A 20,111-nucleotide genomic window follows, 5' to 3' on the forward strand; every position below is an offset into this window, starting at 1 on the left:
TACAAATGCTACCTACAACTATACAAAGTATTAAAATAACAAAAGGACTAGCTCTACTCTGGGCCCAGTCCTGCTCAGTTGAAATCAAAGGAAAAAATTACATTTACTTCAATAGGAGCTGGCCCAGGGCCATTATTACTAATGATTGCGGAAGGACGGCCTTTAAAATGTACAGCTACATATGGTTTATAGAAGTACAAAAAGAACAGCACCAATAAAACCAGCAATTCTTAATTTTTTAGATTAATATTACAAAAATATTTTATGTCGCAAACTTATAAGCAAATAAAAAGGCTTCTTGATTGCATCTTTGATTGCAGATTCCAGCTTAGAGTGAATTTTTGTGGCTGAGTTAGAAACTTGAGAAAACCAGGGTCATAATGTAGATGCTGTTCATGTAGGTAGCTTTGCTAACAGGCTCCACTCAAATACAAGACGGGAGCATGTCTAATAATTTTGTTGCTGGTACAGCTTATTAAAATGTATTAAACCAAGGGCAAATTGTGAGGACATGGATTTGGTGCATTGGAACTCTATGAAGAATGCAGGAGGTTTTATTTTAGTCCCTCATCTCATGAAACAGAGTATAAAAATAATATCTATAGTAGAAAAAAACCCCACTGATAATTCATATATGGGGTAAGGATATTTTTGTAGGAGCAAAGATTTTCAGTTGCCAACTCAGTAAGTGAAATTATGCTCTCTGAACATTGAATAATTTAGTAACTTAAAAGTGATTAACATAGCCAACGAGCTCTAGTGTGTGAAGTGCTCTGGATCTTCTGTCTGAAATGCACCCCAGTGCAGAAAATGAAGCACAAAACCTATGTATCATTGCTCTTCTATCTTAAGCCCTCAAAGTAGAGTTTAATAGAACTTAAGTGTTAGAATTTAGGCCGTGTGATGGCCCCCAAGCCAGGGGTGAAATTCATCCACTGTTTGGTGCACCCACATTCCCTTGAATCCAACGGGAATTGAGGTTCCTCAGCTGCTTATTACTTTGATTGAATTTCCAGTGTGAATTGACTTAAAGGCATAGTGATGAGTGTATATAACTCTATCAAGCACTTTATATTGTCTCCTTGTGTTCATTTCTTGGGTACAGCAGGAAATATGTGAAGTACAGAGCTAACTAAAGAAGATAAACAGAATAAGTAATACAATTTACTTCTTGTAAAAAACTACATTATCTCTTATGCAGAATATTTCAAGTTAAACTCTGTTATAGAGGGATTTACTACAGCATAACAATGCAAAATGCAGTCCCGGTTATATTAAAAAATACTGAAAATTAATGCTTTGGAAATTGTACTGCAAGAAAACAAAATATAACCCAACATTGTATTGGGGACATCCACTTCATTATTTATAAGGAGAGGCCAGTACTGGTACCAGTGCATTTGGCTCCAAGCTGGCTTTCCTCAGAATTTCTGACCTACTTCTGCAATGAATGTTATTTTCCAAAGCTATTTTTAGTCATTTTCCAGATTTACCTGCTTCAGGAATACATTTAGCAGCTGCTATTTCGATGAATCAGAAAACTAAGAGCACAGTTTGCCCATAGTCTATACTGAACATGTGGCTCTGCAGGGATATTGTGGGGCTTAATTCATTAATATATGTAATGGACTTTGCAGTCCTCAAATGGAGGGTGTACTGCAAGTGCCAATTATGTGAAAACAGCAAAAAACATAACCAATGCCACCAACCCCAAATTAAGAGCACAAATACCCTTGTCTAGCTGAGTCAATGGAAAAGTTGACTAATCCAATATTAAAATAGAGCAAGTATGTTTGCATAAGAATGCATGCAATGACTAATGTTTTACCAAACATAACGCATTACAAATAATAAATAATAATTCCAGACTGAAAAATATTACTGTAGCAGGGACCAACACCCCATTGTGCAGTCTCTGCCCAAATAAAAGACAAGAGACAACAGATGGGGGAGTACAATAAAACAATAAGACAATATTGGTCAGCACAATCGGCTATGGTCTCCGCTAGTTTTTTACAGGCTTCATGGGAGAGGAGAGATTTAAGGAGGGTTTTGAAGGTGGGTAATGAGGTAGCTTTGTGGATGTTAATGGGAAACTTCTTCCAAGCATGAGAAGCAGCACAGGAGAAAGAACAAAGGTGCTTGTTTAAATTTAACAAGTTGGTGATGGAAGCTGGCATCATGGGCCAGTCAAAGGCAGGAGTCAGCCTTTCAATACTGACTGAAGACTCTGGGTAGGTCTCTTTAAATGGGCGTGGTACATTCCCACATTGATATAGTGACGTTCAAATGGAGCTCACAAGGCACGCCCCCCCCCCCCCCCGGAGTGTAAACCCAAAATTATACCATCTTGCACTACACAGGGAACTGTACAGTGTAAGCTCATTAAATTCACCCCTTCCCTCAGTGTGGAGGAAGATATGCAACAGCTTTCTGCCCCAAGTTATAATTCACGCACACACTGGTTTTAGACCAAAAAAAACAAGTTTATTAAATATAAAAGCTAGATTTTAAGTAATTATAAGTGGTAGCAAACAGATCAAAGCAGATTATCTTAGTAAAAAAAGCAAAACTGCAAACTGAGCTTAACATACTAAATAGGTAGGATATGGATTAGCAAATTCTCACCCTGCATGATAAACAGGCTGGCAGATTAAGACACATGCTGCCTTGGCTTTTCCAGGTTTTCATACACAGGCTAAAAATCCCTCTAGACTGGGATCATCACTTCCCACAATTCAGTCCTTGCCCTTCAGGTGTTTCCAGGTGTGTTGTTGCAGGGACTGTGAGGAACCATCGTGATGTCATTGTCCCACTTTTATATCTTCTTCCCACCTGCTGGAAAGCTCTTTTGCTGTGACCTGGGTCAAACAGTTCCCATTATGTAGTGCTATTCCCTGAGAGGGTTCAGTTGTACACAGTTGCTGGGATGATCCTTGTGCTTGTGTGCATTTCCTCAATAATCCATTAACATTGTTTGGCCTTTTTACTGTTGAACCTGAAAGGCTGCTTGTGGGTGTTTTCAACCTCACAACATGTTTCAGTAACACATACATAGACGAACTTCATAACTTCACATACCAATAGCACATATAATCCAATGAGATATTACTGTCTAGCAGATCAAGACTTTTAGAATGATACCTCACAAGGCACACTTTGTACAAAACATATCCTAACTACATGACAGTGGTGAATATTGGGGTGCCAGGATGTCACAAGCTAATGTGACACCAATTTTTAAAAAAGGCTTCAGAAGCTATCTTGGCAATTACAGGCCGGTAAGCCTAACTTCAGTACCGGGCAAACTGGTTGAAACTGTAGCAAAAACCCCAAATTATCAAACACATAAATGAACACAATATGTTGGGGAAGAGTCAATATGGCCTTTGTGAAGGGAAACCATGCCTCACCAATCTATTACATTTTTTGTGGGGGTCAACAAACACGTGGACAAGGGTGATTCAGTGGATATACCATACCTGGACTTTCAGAAAGCTGTTGACAAAGTCCCTCATCAAAGGCTCTTAAGCAAAGTAAGCAGCCATGGGATAAGAGGGAAGGTCCTGTCATCATGGATCCGTAACGGGTTAAAAGATAGGAAACAAAGGGAGGGAATGGTCAGTTTTCACAATGGAGAGAGGTAGATTGTGGTGTCCCCCAGGGATCGGTTCAACATATTGATAAATGATCCAGGAAAAGGGGAAACAGGTGGCAAAATTTGCAAATGATACAAAATTACTCAAGATAGTTAAGTCCAAAGCAGATTGCGAAGAGCTACAAAAGGATCTCGCAAAACTGGGTGACTGGGCAACAAAATGGCAAATGAAATTGAATATTGATAAATGCAAAGTAATGCAATTGGAAAACATAATCACAACTATACATACAAAATGATGAGGTCTAAATTAGCTGCTACCATTCAAGAAAGAGATCTTGGAGTTATTGTGGATATTTCTCTGAAAACATCTGTTCAATATGCAGCAGCAGTCAAAAAAGCGAACAGAATGGTGGGAACCATTAGAAAAGAGATAGCGAATAAGACAGAAAATATCATAGCATCACTATATAAGTCCACAGTATGCTCACATCTTGAATACTGCATGCAGTTCTGGTTGCCCCAGCTCAAATATATATATACACACCTCTATCCCACTATAATGCGACCCGATATAACACGGGTTCGCATATAGCACGCTAGCAGCGGGGCTCCAGCAGCACTTTAAAGGGTCCGGGGCTCCTGCTGCTGCAGGGAGGCCCCGGGCCCTTTAAATCCCACTGGAGCCCTGCCTCCCTACCCCGGGGCTATGGCAGCAGGGTTCCACCGGTGATTTTAAAGGCCTGGGGTTCCCCGCAGGGGCTGGAGCCGAGAGCTCTTTAAATCACCGCCGGAGCCCTGTTGGCCCTACCCCGATATAATGGGGTTTCAGCTATAATGTGGTAGGGATTTTTGGCTCCCCATGACCGAGTTATAGTGGGGTAACGGTGTATATATATTAGAAAGCTTCCTTATGAGGAGAGATTAAAAAGACTGGGACTTTTCAGCTTGGAAAAGGGGATTTGATAGAGGTCTATAAAATCATGAATGGTATGGAGGAAGTGAATAAGGAAGTGTTACTAACTCCGTCACATAACACAAGAACTAGGGGGTCACCTGATGAAATGAATAGGCAGCAGGTTTAAAATATAAGGAAGTGTTTCTTCACACAATGTACAGTCAACCTGTGGAACTCCTTGCCAGAGGATGTTGTGAAGACCAAAACTATAACAGGGTACAAAAAAGAATTAGACAAGTTCATGGAGGATTAGCTAAGATGGTCATGGGCACAACCCCATGTTCTGGGTGTCTCTAGCCTCTGACTGCCAGAAGTGGAAGTGGATGACAGGGGAAGGATCACTCAGTGATTGCCTGTTCTGTTTATTCCCTCCTAAGCATTTGGCATTGGCCATTGTCAGAAGACAGGATATTGAGCTAGATGGATCATTGGTCTGATCCAGTATGACTGTTCTTATGTTCTTAAGTTCCTCTTCCTAGGCAGGTGCTCTGACAAGCACAACTGCAAACAGTGTTGCTGACCCCTCACATTAAAAAATCATAAGTCAGGGCCCCCAAAATCAGGGGACTCGATTAAAAAAAATCAAAGGATTAAAATATACATTTAGGGTTCTTTCTGTTTGCCTCTGGTTTTTGAGCCTTCAGGGTTTAATTGAGTTACATTTTCAAGCTTTCCTCCTCAACCATTAGAGCTAAAAAAATATTTTTTAAATTAAAGGTGAAATCTCATGTAATCACCTGGCTCCAGGAGCTAAGTCTTTAAATAAAAGACCAGATATTGCAAGACATGATAAAATTGTGAGAGTTGCCTACACTGCAAACATGGCAGGTTCTGAAGGCATGACAATGCCTTTGTGTGGCTCCTTTCCTTGGGAATTAACCCTTTCTCTGCCTGAATTAGTGTAGGGCATGTCCACCCCATCACAGATGGGAAATGGCAGGGATTGTTTCTCTCAGGGATTTGTATCATGGTGTTTGCCAAGTTCTTTTGCATCCTTGCAAAATTGATTTGCTTTGGGAAGTTGTCAGCAGCTATCATTTCATGTGGTTTCAGGCTATTTGCATTCCTGCTTGCTCAGAACACCTGGGACCATCCCCATTAGTTGTTTCAGTATTATAATTTGCCTCTTCCTCCTCTTCTATAATCCTCAATTTTGTATGTGATGTCATTTGGGCTGTCTTATCCTACTTGTTCTTTTTGAAAGAGATGGGAAGCCTGAGGAAGTAGTTAAGGAAAAGCACAAATTGAAGAATGTGAAGAAGAATGTACATGTATACACATGAAAGCAAAAGTAAGAGTGAGAAATTAAAGGAAAGGAGAAAGTCTGATAGATTAAAATCAGAAGGACTTTTCACCCAGAAGGAGCCTCTTCCCTCCCCCTTCCCCCACCCCACCCCGCTGTTACTGCTGTGGGCCTGATTCTACATGAGGATCCTGTGCCTTATCTATCCCCTGTAACTGACCAGTTATGCACCACATCCAGCATACAAGCAGGCTGCCATATATTGGGTGGCCTGCAGGCCTACTGGGTAAGCAGGGTCCTAGATGGAGGCTGCAGTCCATTTTTCTTTGTTCAGTTTTCCCTTCTTTGCTATGCTCACCACTGCAGCAGAGAAAACGTCACTTCTGAACATTTGCACAAGCAGCACATCACAGAACACATCTCAGTCACCTGGCTTTTTAATGGCTATTGTACACTCCTTTTTGACAAGAGTTTTTCTCTGACTGAGCCATTATACTTGCCAGTCCATCACCTATACGTTTGCATATATGGGCATTTTTCTCTGTGTGTACTGCAATTTTTGCCAAGACAGTTGTTAGGAAGTGTTAGCAGCATTATTACTTCTTGAGCCTACTTCACTGCCTGGCATCCTGAATCGTTTAATAGCATAATGTGTCCATTCTGTAGCTCATGGGAGTGATCACATGGTGCAAAGAACTGTTCAACATTATGGGCACGTTTATACTCCAGCTGGGACCCTGCTTCCCAGCTTGGGTAGACAGATGTGTGATAAATAAAAACACTAAATAAAGCAGTGTAGCTGGGGGTAGCACAGGTGACAGCGTGGGCTAGCTACCCAAGTATGTCCCCAGGGGTTTGGATGAGTTTGCACTCAGGTGGCTAGCTTGAGCTGCCACCCATGCTACCCCAGCCTCCTCCCCTGGTATACTGCTATTTTTTAGCATTGAGGCTCAAGCAGAGCTAGTTCATCTCTGTTTACCAGCACTGGAAAGCATGCTCCTAGCTACAATGCAGTTATACCCTTAATATAATATATTCCCCAGAAACCAATTCAAATTTATTTCAGTTACAGAAAATAAAATTGGATTTAAATATAAAAGAGACCTTTTCATAAAAGCTTTGATGGCATTTTAATTGCATTTTTGAACATCCTTACTGTGCTCCAAGTTATTTCCTGTTTCACTTTAATCAATGTACATTTTAGACTGGGTACAGATATGGGCTCCAATCATGCAAACAATTATGAATATGAGCAATTTATCCATATGAGCAGTCCTAGTGAGGTCAGGGGGTAAAATTCTGGCCTCATTGAATTCAACAGGGCCAGGATTTCACCTCTGACCTCTGGATTTTGTCCATTGTGCAACTCCTATTGGAGTCATTCTTAGGATTTGGCTTAGTAAAACAAAAAGACTGGCAGAAGTGAAGTACAATTCTGCTGTGTGGGGACATGCAGGTGCCCAGAATATCTCAAGATTATATGTAAGGAATATTGCCCTTGAGGTTTTGGGTTTAAGATTAAACTGGGATGGCAGATGTATTAATGTGATAAACAAAATTAAGAGAACTAGTAAAACAGCAAGAACTGGAAAATGTAAGGCTACTGAACAGCAAGTACCTAGTATAGTTGGATAGTTAAAACTGAACCACAGCAACAAGCAGCAGGAAAAAATTACCATTTTGAGTGGGTGGCCTCTGCATCCATTTCGACAAGTAGTAAGGCTAAACAATTATCTGGGGAGTTTTAAGAACATGCAATATTGCTGCCTTGCTGTTGTAACCTAACAGTCTTCTGGGGGAAGAGGTGGATTAGACAAGCAATCTGCATACAGCTTAGACAAAGGTCAGACCTTTGTGGTATAATTCAGAGTAGGAGATTGAAAATTCTGGAGTAACCCATACTTATGATAATGATTGCAATTACAACAGAAATGGTCTGTGGAACCTTGCCCTGGACATAACTTTAAGGCTATAATTCCCCCCTTAATGCAATGGGAGATTTTTTTTTAATAAATATATATTACTAATTTTGTTTGCAAAGAAACAGATTTCTTAGAACAACGATGAAATATTTACAACCCATAGCACAAAAATAGTAGGAATAATAATCCTTAAAAATGATCATTAATTGGTCAGCCTTTCTTACCTGGCTTACTCAAGTCGTTCCACTGAGCTAAATTTGGTAGTGAAGTAAACAATGATATAAGTAACACGCTAAGGCAACATTCTTCTCTCATTTACATGGGGGTAAACACAATGTAAATCCATTGATGTTAGTGGAATTATGTCAGGTTTATATTGATGTGAGTGAGAGCAGAATTGCGTGTGAATTTCTTAGAAAATGAATTTAAATAGGATAAGTAATGAGTTGTGATTATTGCTACTGATTGGCTAAGAATTGCACTTACAGCAATAGTCTGTAACCTTGCCTTAGCTCTCACCAGCTTGTTCACTCATCTCTTTGTTATGTTTTGTCTACTATGAATACAGACATCATTTACAATATGATTGTATAGCACCTAGCAAAACAGGGTTTGCATCTAGAGGCCTGTAGGTACTACCATAATATAAATGTGAAATAATAACAGCAACTTGCAACTTGGTAATTGGTGGGCCTGATTCTGCTTTCACACCACTTTTACACCCACAGAACTCCATGAATGTCAATGCATTTCTTTCTAATTTACACAGTTGAGTCCTAATACATTTAGCTTCACAGCACTCTGTGAGGTAAGTAGGTAGATATTATTACTCCCTTATTGACAGATAAGGAAACTAAGGTACAGAGGTTAAAGGCCTCTTTTTAAAAAATGGCCTCTAATTTTGGATACTTCCATTCTGGGAGTACATCTTCATAAACCTAGGGCCTGATTTTCAGAGGTGCTGAGCACCCACAACTCCCATTAGCTTCAAAGGGATATGTGAGTGTTACACAAGTACACCCATCACCTGAGAATTCCCCAATAAAGTTTAAGAGGTTTTTCTGCAGTTTCTGTGGTTCCTTAGTTCCAACAGACTAGCACAAAGTGGCTGCAACTGGGACCAGGTTTTGGTGCAAGAAATGTGTGTGTGAGCCCGTATATTCATACATTTCTTTTTTAGTTCAAGTTGTTAACCTGTTAATCCCAAATAAAGAAAATGTAAATGAATCTATTTTTATTGATTGGCCTCTTGCCTCTCTAATAAGCATGACCTAGAATCTGTATTTCAGGGAAAGAGTTGGCCAGATTGACATATCTCCAATGCTTTGTCAAATAGATATATGTCCTGTACTCCATACCAAAGTACTTGGGGAAGGATTTTCATAAGTGACTAATGGCTTTGAGTGCCTCATGTTTTGGGTACCCAACATGAGGCACATCAAGTGTTCACCATTCTTAAAATCAGACACTTTTAAGGTGTCCTGGTTCAGCAACCAAAGATGGAAGCACTCAAAATTACTAGGCACTTTTGAAAACCTTGGCTTTGGACTCTGCTATTAATTGATTAATTAATTTGTTTATTTGGTGATGCCAAATAAAGTAAATGATACCACAGACAACAGAGTCAAAACTCTATGAGATAAAACTGAAGGTTTGTTGGATGGCCTGTATATCCGATTCGGATGACTTTTAGAAAGTTGGTTGAGGGAAGTTTTTCTTGAAGAGATGGTAGTAACATGAAATTTTTTGGCCATTATTGCACATGGCTGCCTAGCATGCTGTTTAGCCGAACCCTATCTTTAAAGTATGTTTACAGGGACCTAGCAGTTCAGTTAGGACTCAGTCCTATAAACTTACACTCAGATGAGTCGTATTTAAATAGGGCTAGACTGTGGCTCATAGCCACAGCCCTGAATAGGGGTGGGACGGTCCCATATTGTCCTATGGGTAGTTCTGGGAAGGGATTGTGCACCAGCAGCCAAAACAAAGTGGGAGGAAAAGCCTCTAGCCCCATCCACTCTCTGCCTGTTCAGAGGAAGTGATATGTTACATAAAATATAGGCAGGCAGCATAAATCTATATTTATGCCACCAGCTACCCTTCAGTAACCAGCTGGGAAGAAGTTTCCTTCCTCTCCCATAACAAATCCTCCCATATTAAGCAGTCACCTGTGAAATGCACTCCTGGCCAGACGGGGTCACACTGACAATGACTGCTCCTTCCTTTTGTTCAGAGCAGGCAAGGGAAATGAAGGGAAGTTGTAGTTTCCTTCTTTCCCTGTATTTCTGCAAAATGGCCAGCACCAAACTGGCCCGTGAATAGTTCCATTGAAATCCATGTAATAAAGGATTGCAGGGCTGGGCTTGTATGGCTTGATCCACAGCTCATTAAAGTCAGTGGAAGGGCTCCTATTTGGATCAAGGCCTTAAAGCAGCTTAGCACTGGGCCTCAGGCTCTGGATTCGGGATGAGCTGCTTCTCGTACAGCCACTGTGAAATCCTGTGGCCAGGAGTGCATTTTCATAGGGGACTGCTTAATTTGAGGGAGTAGGAGGTTATTATGAGAAAGCAAGGAAATTTCTTCCAATCTGGTTACTGAAGGGTAGCAGGTGGCATAAATATAGGTTTATGTTGTATGCATATATTTTAATGTATATCCCTTGAGTAGTCTTCAAAATATGCAGTCTTTATGTACTATATTATAACTATTCTAAGAACATGAATTAGATAGATTTGTGCAGAATCCTGGAGAGAGACAAGTCTGTTTCTTTATATGATCAGGTCAAATAACATTTTAAAAAATATTTGAAAATCCAAAATATCAAAAATATTTATGGGGTCAGGCTGGTAAGATATTTTCCTACCATATCTGAATAATAATGCTACACAGATGGCTAGCATCTCCTGGCTCAGGGAAGATGAAATGTATGAGATGATTTACATCTCTCATGACTAAAGTTGCTCAGAGGAGAATAACGAGTGGGGCAGAGGGAAGTGAGAGTGGTGGGAAACTGCAGAAGAAGCCTGCTAATCTCCACTGCATTCCTTTGGGGATAGGTAATAAAATAAGGTAATAATTGGAGATATACCAATCTCCTAGAACTGGAAGGGACCTTGAAAGGTCATCAAGTCCAACCCCCTGCCTTCTCTAGCAGGACTAATTTTTGCCCCAGATCCCTAAGTGGCCCCCTCAAGGATTAAACTCACAAGCCTAGGTTTAGCAGGCCAATGCTCAAACCACTGATCTATCCCTGGGATAGGGGATATGAAAGTAGGGGAAACCACCATGAGAGAAACTTGGAGCAGAAGCCTTTTCTCCAGTTTTACACTACTGTAACTCCTTCGTCTTTCACAGCAGTGGTGTGAAAGTACTGTGATTTACACAGGGCGGGTGCAAGGATGTTTCGCACCCTAGGCGAAACTTCCACCTTGCCCCCCCCCCGAGCCCTACGGCAGCTCTCCGCTCTGAGCCCCCCCCCCCCCCGCGGCTGCTCCCCCCGGCCCGGGAAGCCATGCGGCAGCTCCCCACCCCAGCTCACCCCTGCTCCGCCTCCTCTGCAAGCACACCATTGCCGCTCCACTTCTCCCACCTCCCAGGCATGCGGTGCCAATCAGCTGTTTGGTGCCGCAAGCCTGGGAGGGAGAGAAGCAGAGCGGGGCGGCGTGCTCAGGGGAGGAGGCGGAGCAGAGGTGAGCTGGGGTGGGGAGCAGTTCCCCTGCATGCCGCGCCCGCCCTTAGTTGCTGCAGTTGGCCCTCCCCGCGCCCCCCTGCCCCAGGTCCCTCCGCCTAAATGCCAACAATGACTGGGGCAGCTGAAGATCTGGCCACCGTGGTCGCCGCCGAAGGACCCAAAATGCTGCCCCCAAATGCTAATGTCCTAGGTGACCACCTAGGTCACCTAATGGGTTGCACCGGCCCTGGATTTACAGCAATGCTGAAAGAAAATCAGGCTGCTTCTTCCCCTGAAACAGAAAAAATATGAAAAATAGGTTCCAATTCAAACTGTTTTTCAGTGCACTATATAAAAATGTGCCAGTCTCAAATTCATCTGCCATCTGTCAGCCTCCTCCATTTATTCCGTTCATTTTTCTTGCATTCCATACACAAGGACAAAGTCAGAAAGGTATAACCATGCCAACATGTTTCTGAAAATATGAAAGCCACATAGATATTGTTTATCTTCAAAAAATGCCTTTAGATACACAGGTACAATATCAGGCAAGAATACACTTTAGCTAAAGAGCAGAGTTAGTTAGTGGCTACTTTAAAAATCAATAGTGAATTCTGCCTACTGAAGAAAGAATAATTGACTACTGAAGTCTGTGTTCCTAGAATCTAAATCAATTTGGCAATACTTTTTCCTGAGGTGTCTGTTTTTCATTCTGCAGTATGTTGTGATGCTAGTGGCCAGGAACTTGGTAATGAATAACCACAGTGACACAACATACTGGACAAGCCACATGATCAAGTAATTCATAGTTGCAGAATTTCATGCCTGCACTCCACAAAAGGGACCAGAACCTCTGTACTGGTGGGCTTATCTGGACTCCAGATTAATCTGTTATGCAGACGGCCAATCAAAGGAGAGAATCTGGAATCCCAACAGTGGAGTTGCTGTGAGTTTGGTATTCCTCCCTCAACCTGGAGTAGCTTGTGTGTTGCTTCTGCATCCCCTGTGCAGGTGACGGTGGCTGGTGGATGTCTTATTTCTCAATGACCCCTTGTGGAGCTGGACACTTATCCAATCTATCTGTGAGTCTGTATGGCTCCAATCACTTTAATATCTGACCATCTTCTCATCAGCACACTACATATGTGCACTCTCTGCTTGGTCTCCTTAAATCATGACCTGTTGTGCAGAGGAACTGCACTGGTTCCATTGCAAAGAGGGCCCTACATATCTGAGGAGGAAGAAGAGGCAGGACTCGACCCTCAGGTGAAATCCTGCTCCCAGTGAAGTCAATGGGAACCTTGCCATTGGTGTCAGTGAAGCCATGATTTCACCCTGACTCAGCTGGCTATTGTTAGTTTCCTCTGGACCAGTTCCATGTTATTTAAAAGCAGTTTTTAAGATCTAGTTTATTTTTAGTTGAAATGCTTTACATGTCATAACATCTCAGATTCCAGTGCGGTATCATATTCTAAGGGATGTTGTTGATCTGTCAATTGCATAACTTAGTATTGCATTTAATATCTTTTTCATATTCATTTTTAAATACACACCCACATACAAGGCCTAATGGAAGCACAAGTGCAATAGATACTTTCCAGAGTGATACAGCTTAGTGCCTTGATTTTCCATTTTCAAAATACTTAAACAATTAAGTAACACTATGGACTAATCATTTGCCAAGTTTGTTTTAAAATGTCTCTGTTTTTGTATTTTGCAGGCAGAAAAAATCAGGGCCGCCTGGGGAGGGATGCAGGTGGGGCCCTGGCCTGGCGGCGGTCCGGGTCTTCAGCGGCGGGGGGCCCTTCAGTGCTGCCGAAGACGCGGAGTGACTGAAGGACCCCCCGCTGCCGAAATGCCCCATGAGCCCTGGCCTGGCAGCGGTCCGGGTCTTTGGTGGCATTTCAGTGGCGGGGGGCCCTTCAGTTGCTCCGCGTCTTCAGCAGCACTGAAAGGCCCCCCACTGCCAAAATGCTGCCGAAGACCCGGACCGCCGCCGGGTGAGTACAAGGGCTGCAGCTCCCCCAATTTGCCCCAGAACCCCTGAATCTTCTGGGCGGCCCTGGAAAAAATGTACAAACTTCTGGTTTTATTCTTTCAAACTCTTACACACACTGGCACCCCCCCCCCAAAACTGGTTCTGCCTCAAAGAGTTTATAATCTGTGCTGTATATTTAATGAAAGCTTTAAAAAAGTCACCCTTGTGATATATGTAACTGAGCAGTGTGTTCTTGAATCAATACCCCCCCACACACATTTTAGTTATGAAACTTTTATTGTCCCCCATGCTTTCTGCTGGTAGCACCACAGCACATCATAGACTAGCCATTCCAGAGTTACTAGCCATCTTCTCTTAAAACTTGGAGCGTTGGAGCTGGTTTTTTGCAGCACTATGTTTCTGCCAATAATCTAGGAATTTTTTCACTGGTTAAATCATACTCCTGATTACTGTAGGTTTCAAATATCTGTTAGAAAGCTATCAAGTCCATTATTCCCTGCAAAGTGTTAAACCAGGGGTAGGCAACCTATGGCACATGTGCCGAAGGCGGCACGCAAGTTGATTTTCAGTGGCACTCACACTGCCCGGGTCCTGGCCACCGGTCCAGGGAGATCTGCATTTTAATTAAATTTTAAATGAAGCTTCTTAAACATTTAAAAAACCTTATTTACTTTACATACAACAATACTTTAGTTATATATTATAGACTTATAGAAAGAGACCTTCTAAAAACGTTAACATTTTTTACTGGCACACAAAACCTTAAATTAGAGTGAATAAATGAAGACTCGGCACACCACTTCTGAAAGGTTGCTGACCCCTGTGTTAAACAGATCTTACCAACTGCAATGACAAGGCATAAAATACTTACATAAAAAATGTGAATTGTACTTAGCTGTCAAAAATGAACTGAGGCTGATGCTACTGGTTCCTAGACTCTAGGCGTATCCTTTTGATTTGATTTGCTCCACTTAGCGAATGAATTTGTTCCAAGTAATATGTTAAAAATAGAGCTGGTCTTAAATTCCAACCCCCCCCCGAAATTTTTGATGAAAAAAGTTAATTTTTTGTCAACGTTTTCCACAGAAATTTTCATTTCTCGCTACCAACTGAATGATTTTGGCCAAAATGGTTTGTGTTTTGGCTGAAAACATTTGAGTTTTATTAAAATATTTAAATAAAAAGACAAAAATTTCCATGGAAAGCAGACACTTTTTGCAAAAAATGTTTAGTCAAAATCCCAAGTTTCCATATTAAAAATAGCTTAGATGGAAAATACCTGACCAGCTCCAGTTAAAAAGTCAAGAGCTAGATTCGAATTGGTATTATGGAGCTGGTTTTGCAGCCTAATCTGAAAAACCTACAAATGCAAGCATTATAGGAAAACACCTTGTTAACTGTTGATGTACAAAATGCTGGCCAGAAATTGGAATCTAGTCCAAAAATATTTAAAGTAAAAATGGCAGGTTGGCATATGTGAAGTTACTGTACTCTGTATTCTATGTGATATGTGATGAATGGCTTATTGAACAGCTACTACAATTTGCTGAATGTTGCTCTTTCATTGTAAGTGATTTAGGGTGAAACCCTTACCGTATTTAAGTCAATGAGAATTTTGCCATTGTCTTCAATGTAGTCATGATTTCAACCTTATTATGCATAGTTGAATATACCTACAATTTTTACTTTTCCATTCACATTATTTTCAATGAATTCTGTAACAGTTGTAGCACAGCACTAACCACGATGCATCCTGCATATTTTATCAGGCACCTATAGTCATCTATTTATCACTTGTAACATATGTTGTAAAAACATTAGGAAACGTAGTAGATGTTTATTGCTAATTTTATACTCCCTCGACCATGTGCCATAAATTCATGAATCAATCTTTGGGAAATCATTTGTAGTGACTTAAAATAAAGTTTTCTAAGCAAGGAATATATTGCCTTTTTTTTAAATGGCTGGCCATCAAGAAAGTTCAACTTCAGTTTAAAAGCCTGATGAAAGATCACATAACTCTTGCTTCAGTGAAACTCATTTTCTGTAATAAAATACCATGCAATAGAGGAATGGATAGTTTTCAGCACTGTAATGGAATATCAAACCCTTTACCTTTAAGTTACCAGTTCAAAATTGACCCAGATTGATAAGTAAGCAAGAAAGTACCACCCAAAAAATACATTTGGATGGCTTACAGTTGCCGATAAGAAAGGAGTTGGAGATGTTGGTTGCTAGACAACAAACATCTACACTCCCAAACCACCTTCACAATCCCTTATAGACAGACAGATAGGTAGTCTGAGCAGTATCTCCAAGAAGTGAAACTTGCACTCTCTGCTTGCGCTGTGTGTATTTACATGGATACACTGATTACGTCACTCTCCGAGGCAGTCTGACATTTTTCACAAGGATTAAAGTTCACCTAAAGTACTTCTCAGCTTGCTGATTTCTTCATAAACTCATTTTGCAAATAGTGTACCCTGTTGATGATGCTAAAGTGCTTGCATCAAATGAACAACATTATGAAACAGTCTCAGAAATATGGAAATAGTCTCCAGTGATCTAATGAGGTTTTGGATCAGGCCTCAGGAAGGGGGATATGATGGTGGGATAAGCCAAATACATTTTTATTGCCATTATGATTGCTAGCAGAGTGCTGTTGAATTGGTGAAAGCCGTTGGGTCTAAGTTTGATCTCACTCACACCTGTTTTGTTCTTGTGTAACCACATTGATTTTAACTGCTTTATTCCTGATTTACACCAATGTAAATACAATCAGAGCCAGGCGTGCTGACTTCTGTATAAAATCACAGAAACGTAAGGCTGGAAGAGACCTTGAAAGGTCATCTAGTCCATCCCCTGCACTGTGGCAAGATGAAGTATACCTAGACCATCTCTGAGAGGCATTTGTCTAACCAATTCTTAAAGCCTCCAATGATGGGGATTCCACAACCCCCCTTTGGAAGCCTATTCCAGTGCTTAACTATCATTTTAGTAAGAACGTTTTTTCCTAATATTTAACTGAAATCTCTCTTGCTGCAGATTAAGCCCATTACTACTTATCCTACCTTCAGTGGACATAAAGACCAGTTGATCACTGTCCTCTTTATAACAGCCCTTGCCACGCTTGAAGACTTATGAAGGAGACTTCTTTTTTCAAGACTAAACATGCCTAGCTTTTTTAACTTTTCCTAATAGGCCAGGTTTTCTAAACCATTGATCACTTTTGTTCATCTCCTCTGGTCTCTCTCTCCAATTTATCCACATCTTTCCTAACGTATGGCATCCAGAACTGGACACAGTGCTCCAGCTGAGACTTCACCAGTACCAAACAGACCAGAACAGTTACCTCCTACGCCTTACACATGACGCCTGTGAATGCCTCCCAGAATGATATTCATCTTTTTTTCACTGCATCATATTCTTGGTTTTCATTCTATTTGTGATCCACAGTAACCCCCAGACCCTTTTCAGCAGTACTGCCTAGACAGTTATTTCCCATTTTGTATTTGTGCATTTGTTTTTTCCTTCCTAAGTGTAGCACTTTTCATTTATCTTCATTGAATTTCATCTTGTTGATTTCAGACCAATTCGTCACAATAATTTTGAATTCCAATCCTAACCTCCAACATGCTTGCGACCACTCCCAGCTTGGTGTCATCTGCAAATTTTATAATGATACTCTCCATTCCATTATCTAAGGGTACGTCTTCACTACCCGCTGGATCAGCGGGTAGCAATCGATTTCTCGGAGTTCGATATATCGTGTCTCATCTAGACGCGATATATCGAACCCCGAACGCGCTCCCGTCGACTCCGGAACTCCACCGGAGCGAGTGGCGGTAGCGGAGTCGACGGGGGAGCCGCGGACGTCAATCCCGCGCCGTGAGGACGGGTAAGTAATTCGAGCTAAGGTACTTCGACTTCAGCTACGCTATTCACGTAGCTGAAGTTGCGTACCTTAGATCGACACCCCCTCCCCCCAGTGTAGACCAGGCCTAACTCATTAATGAAAAATTGACTAGTACCAGACCCAGGACAGACCCTTGTGGGATCCCACTAGATAAGTCCTCCCAGTTTGACAGTGAGCCACTGATAGCTACTCTTTGAATACAATCTTTCAATCAGTTATGCACCCACCCTATAGTAGTTTCATCTATAACACGTTTCGAAGTTTGATTATGAGAATGTCATGTGGGAGGCAGTGTATAAAGGATAGCAGCCCAACTCAATGGGGAGAGGCTGCTGATGGGAAATGACACAGGCTGCAAGCTCCCTGCAGGGAGTTGCTACAAGCCCCGACTACAGGACTACGGCCCAGAAAAGGGATGGCACCGGTGGGAGCCCGGCCATTTGAGGACCCCAGAGACCCAGGGAAACCGGGGATTTTCAACAAGGGGAAAGTGTTAGAAGCAGCCCAGGGGACTCGAACACTTTGCCGGTCAGTGAACTGGGGAACCGGCCAGCATGCTTCGGGAGGATCCCCTGACTCAGTGGTAAGCACCCCATCACCGCCAGGACCCTGGGATGGGGCTCGGAGGAGTAGGAAGGGCCCGAGTCCCTTTACCACTCACTGACTCCAGCCATTGGGCCATGCTATCCTGACGGGAAGGGCCGTTTATTGTCTCTAGTCACTAGGCAATGCTACCCTATGTTACAGTAGTGGTCGTCAACGTAGGATCTAACCAGCTGCAGAATTGCCTCCATCCTTCTTTTTAACCCTACATGACCCGACACCCCACAACAGGGCATACCTACCCAGTAACAACTTGGTGGAGAATGCTGGCATTGACTGGGACTTGCTAAGAGGTCCAGACAAGGGGAATTAGACAGGGGAATCCCTGCAACAACCCAACATGGATACCAAGAAGCTCCTTAAGTGGATGTTGGAAAGTCAGCAGCAGCACGCAGTGCAGGAGGAGCAACAACAGCAGGCTCAACTGATGTAGCAGCTCGCAAATCAACAGCAGCTGCAGATGATCCAGCAACAGGAGCAACAACAGCAGCTGCTCCAAGAGTTGGTGGCACAGCACAAGACCCAGCAGGAACACCTGGTCAAGCAGGTGGCGATGCTGCTACAGCCGGCAGGACCTACAACATTTCACCCTGGTCCTACAGGCTCTGAAGGAAGCAGGACTCACAGCAAACCCCGCCAAGTGTCACCTTGGGTGGAAAGAAGTGCCCCACTTGGGATACATAGTGGGGGCAGGCCAACTCTGTCCCTGGTACACAAGGTACAGACCCCGAGGGACTATTCCGTCCCTACAACGAAAAGGAAGGTAAGACAATTCCTGGGCTTGGCCCGGTACTACGTGTGGTTTGTGCCAGACTTTGCCATGATGGCTGCCCCTGTCTCTGACCTCACAAAGAACTCCTGGCCCTAGAATGTCTGGTGGTCAGAGGATTATGCAAGGGCCTTCTGGACCTTGAAAGAGCAACTTACCCGGGAACCCATCCTGTTCCACCCAGATGTCTCAAAACCCTTTATTTTACAAACAGACGCCTCAGAAGTGGGGCATGGGGCTGTGCTATCACAGGAACGAGATGGGGAGGAACACCTGGCACTGTACCTAAGCCAGAAGATATTTCCCTGAGAAGTCAAGTACTCCACCATTGAGAAGAAAGCCCTAGTGGTAAAATGGGCGATAGAGACTCTGTGATATTACTTACTGGGGAGCTCCTTTCATTTTATTACAGACTATGCACCCCTACGATGGATCAACACCATGAAGGATTCAAATGCATGGATTATAAGACGGTACCTATGAGTTCAGTGTGTTATACCACCCAGGTAGGGCCCATGCTGGCAGGAGGAGAGGACAATGGGGACGGACCACTGCTGGGTCCTGTCTTGAGGGGTAGGGTGTGTGATGGGGTGTACTTACCCTGCACCAGCCCTGAAAGGGTTAACTCTGCTTTGCAGGCTGAGGAAGCCATGCCCGCCGACCCTGCTGGACATGCTTCTACCCCGTGACAGACAGTGTTAAAAGCCTTACTAAAATCAAGACACACCAAATTTACAGCTTCCCCCATCCGCCAGGCTAGTAACCCTCTCAAAGTAGGAAATTAGGTTAGTTTGGCATGATTTATTCTTGATAAAGCCATACTAGCTATTACTTGTAACCCTGTTGTCCTCTGTTTGCTTACAAATCGATTGTTTAAAAATTTGGTCCAGGTATTGAAGTTCCACCCTGACCTCCCGGCTCCTGCTGGTCTGTGATACCCTGGTTAATCTTTGTTCCTCTTTTGAAAGATAGGCACTATGCTTGCTCTTCTCCAGCCCTCTAGGACCTCACCTATCTTCCATGATTTCTCAAAGGTGATCACTTAGGAGTTCCGAGATTGCATTAGCTAGTGCTGTAAGTTCTGTAGGGTGAATATTCTTGGAGCTGTTCTTTCCTTATTCCGGCTTGGGTTCCTTCTTCCTTTTTGTAAACATTAATTGTGTTGAGTATCTGGTCACAATTAACTTTTTAAAGATAAGAGTGAAGCAAAATAGGCATTAAACATCTCACCCTCCTTTGTGACATCTGTTATTAGCTCTCCTTCCTCAGTAAGGAGAGGGCCTACACTTTCCTTTGTCTTTCTCTTGCTCCTACCATATTAAAAAGCCTCCTCTTATTGCCTTATATGCCCCTCGCTAGGGGTAACTCATTCCATGCCTTAGCCTTTCTGATTTTGTCCCTACAGACTTGCACTGTTCTTTTGTATTCGTCCT

At 42.5% G+C, this 20,111-nt stretch overlaps 1 protein-coding gene across 3 annotated transcripts in view; it reads left to right on the forward strand.

Annotated features, from left to right (window-relative positions):
* The window catches only part of STK32C (serine/threonine kinase 32C), a 227,502-nt gene that overhangs the window by 96,391 nt on the left and 111,000 nt on the right, over positions 1 to 20,111 (forward strand). The window contains exon 1 of one of the 3 annotated variants that reach the window (XM_045022786.1): positions 18,833 to 19,184. The exons of 1 other annotated variant lie outside the window; for it this stretch is intronic. The gene's annotated coding sequence lies outside the window, so the exon portion shown is untranslated. Of the gene's footprint in view, positions 1 to 18,832; positions 19,185 to 20,111 lie in introns of those variants that run through there. One more of the 3 variants, XM_045022788.1, reaches the window with a different exon arrangement.

Source organism: Mauremys mutica, chromosome 7 (genome assembly GCF_020497125.1).
Source record: "Mauremys mutica isolate MM-2020 ecotype Southern chromosome 7, ASM2049712v1, whole genome shotgun sequence".
NCBI classification, from domain to species: Eukaryota; Metazoa; Chordata; order Testudines; family Geoemydidae; genus Mauremys; species Mauremys mutica.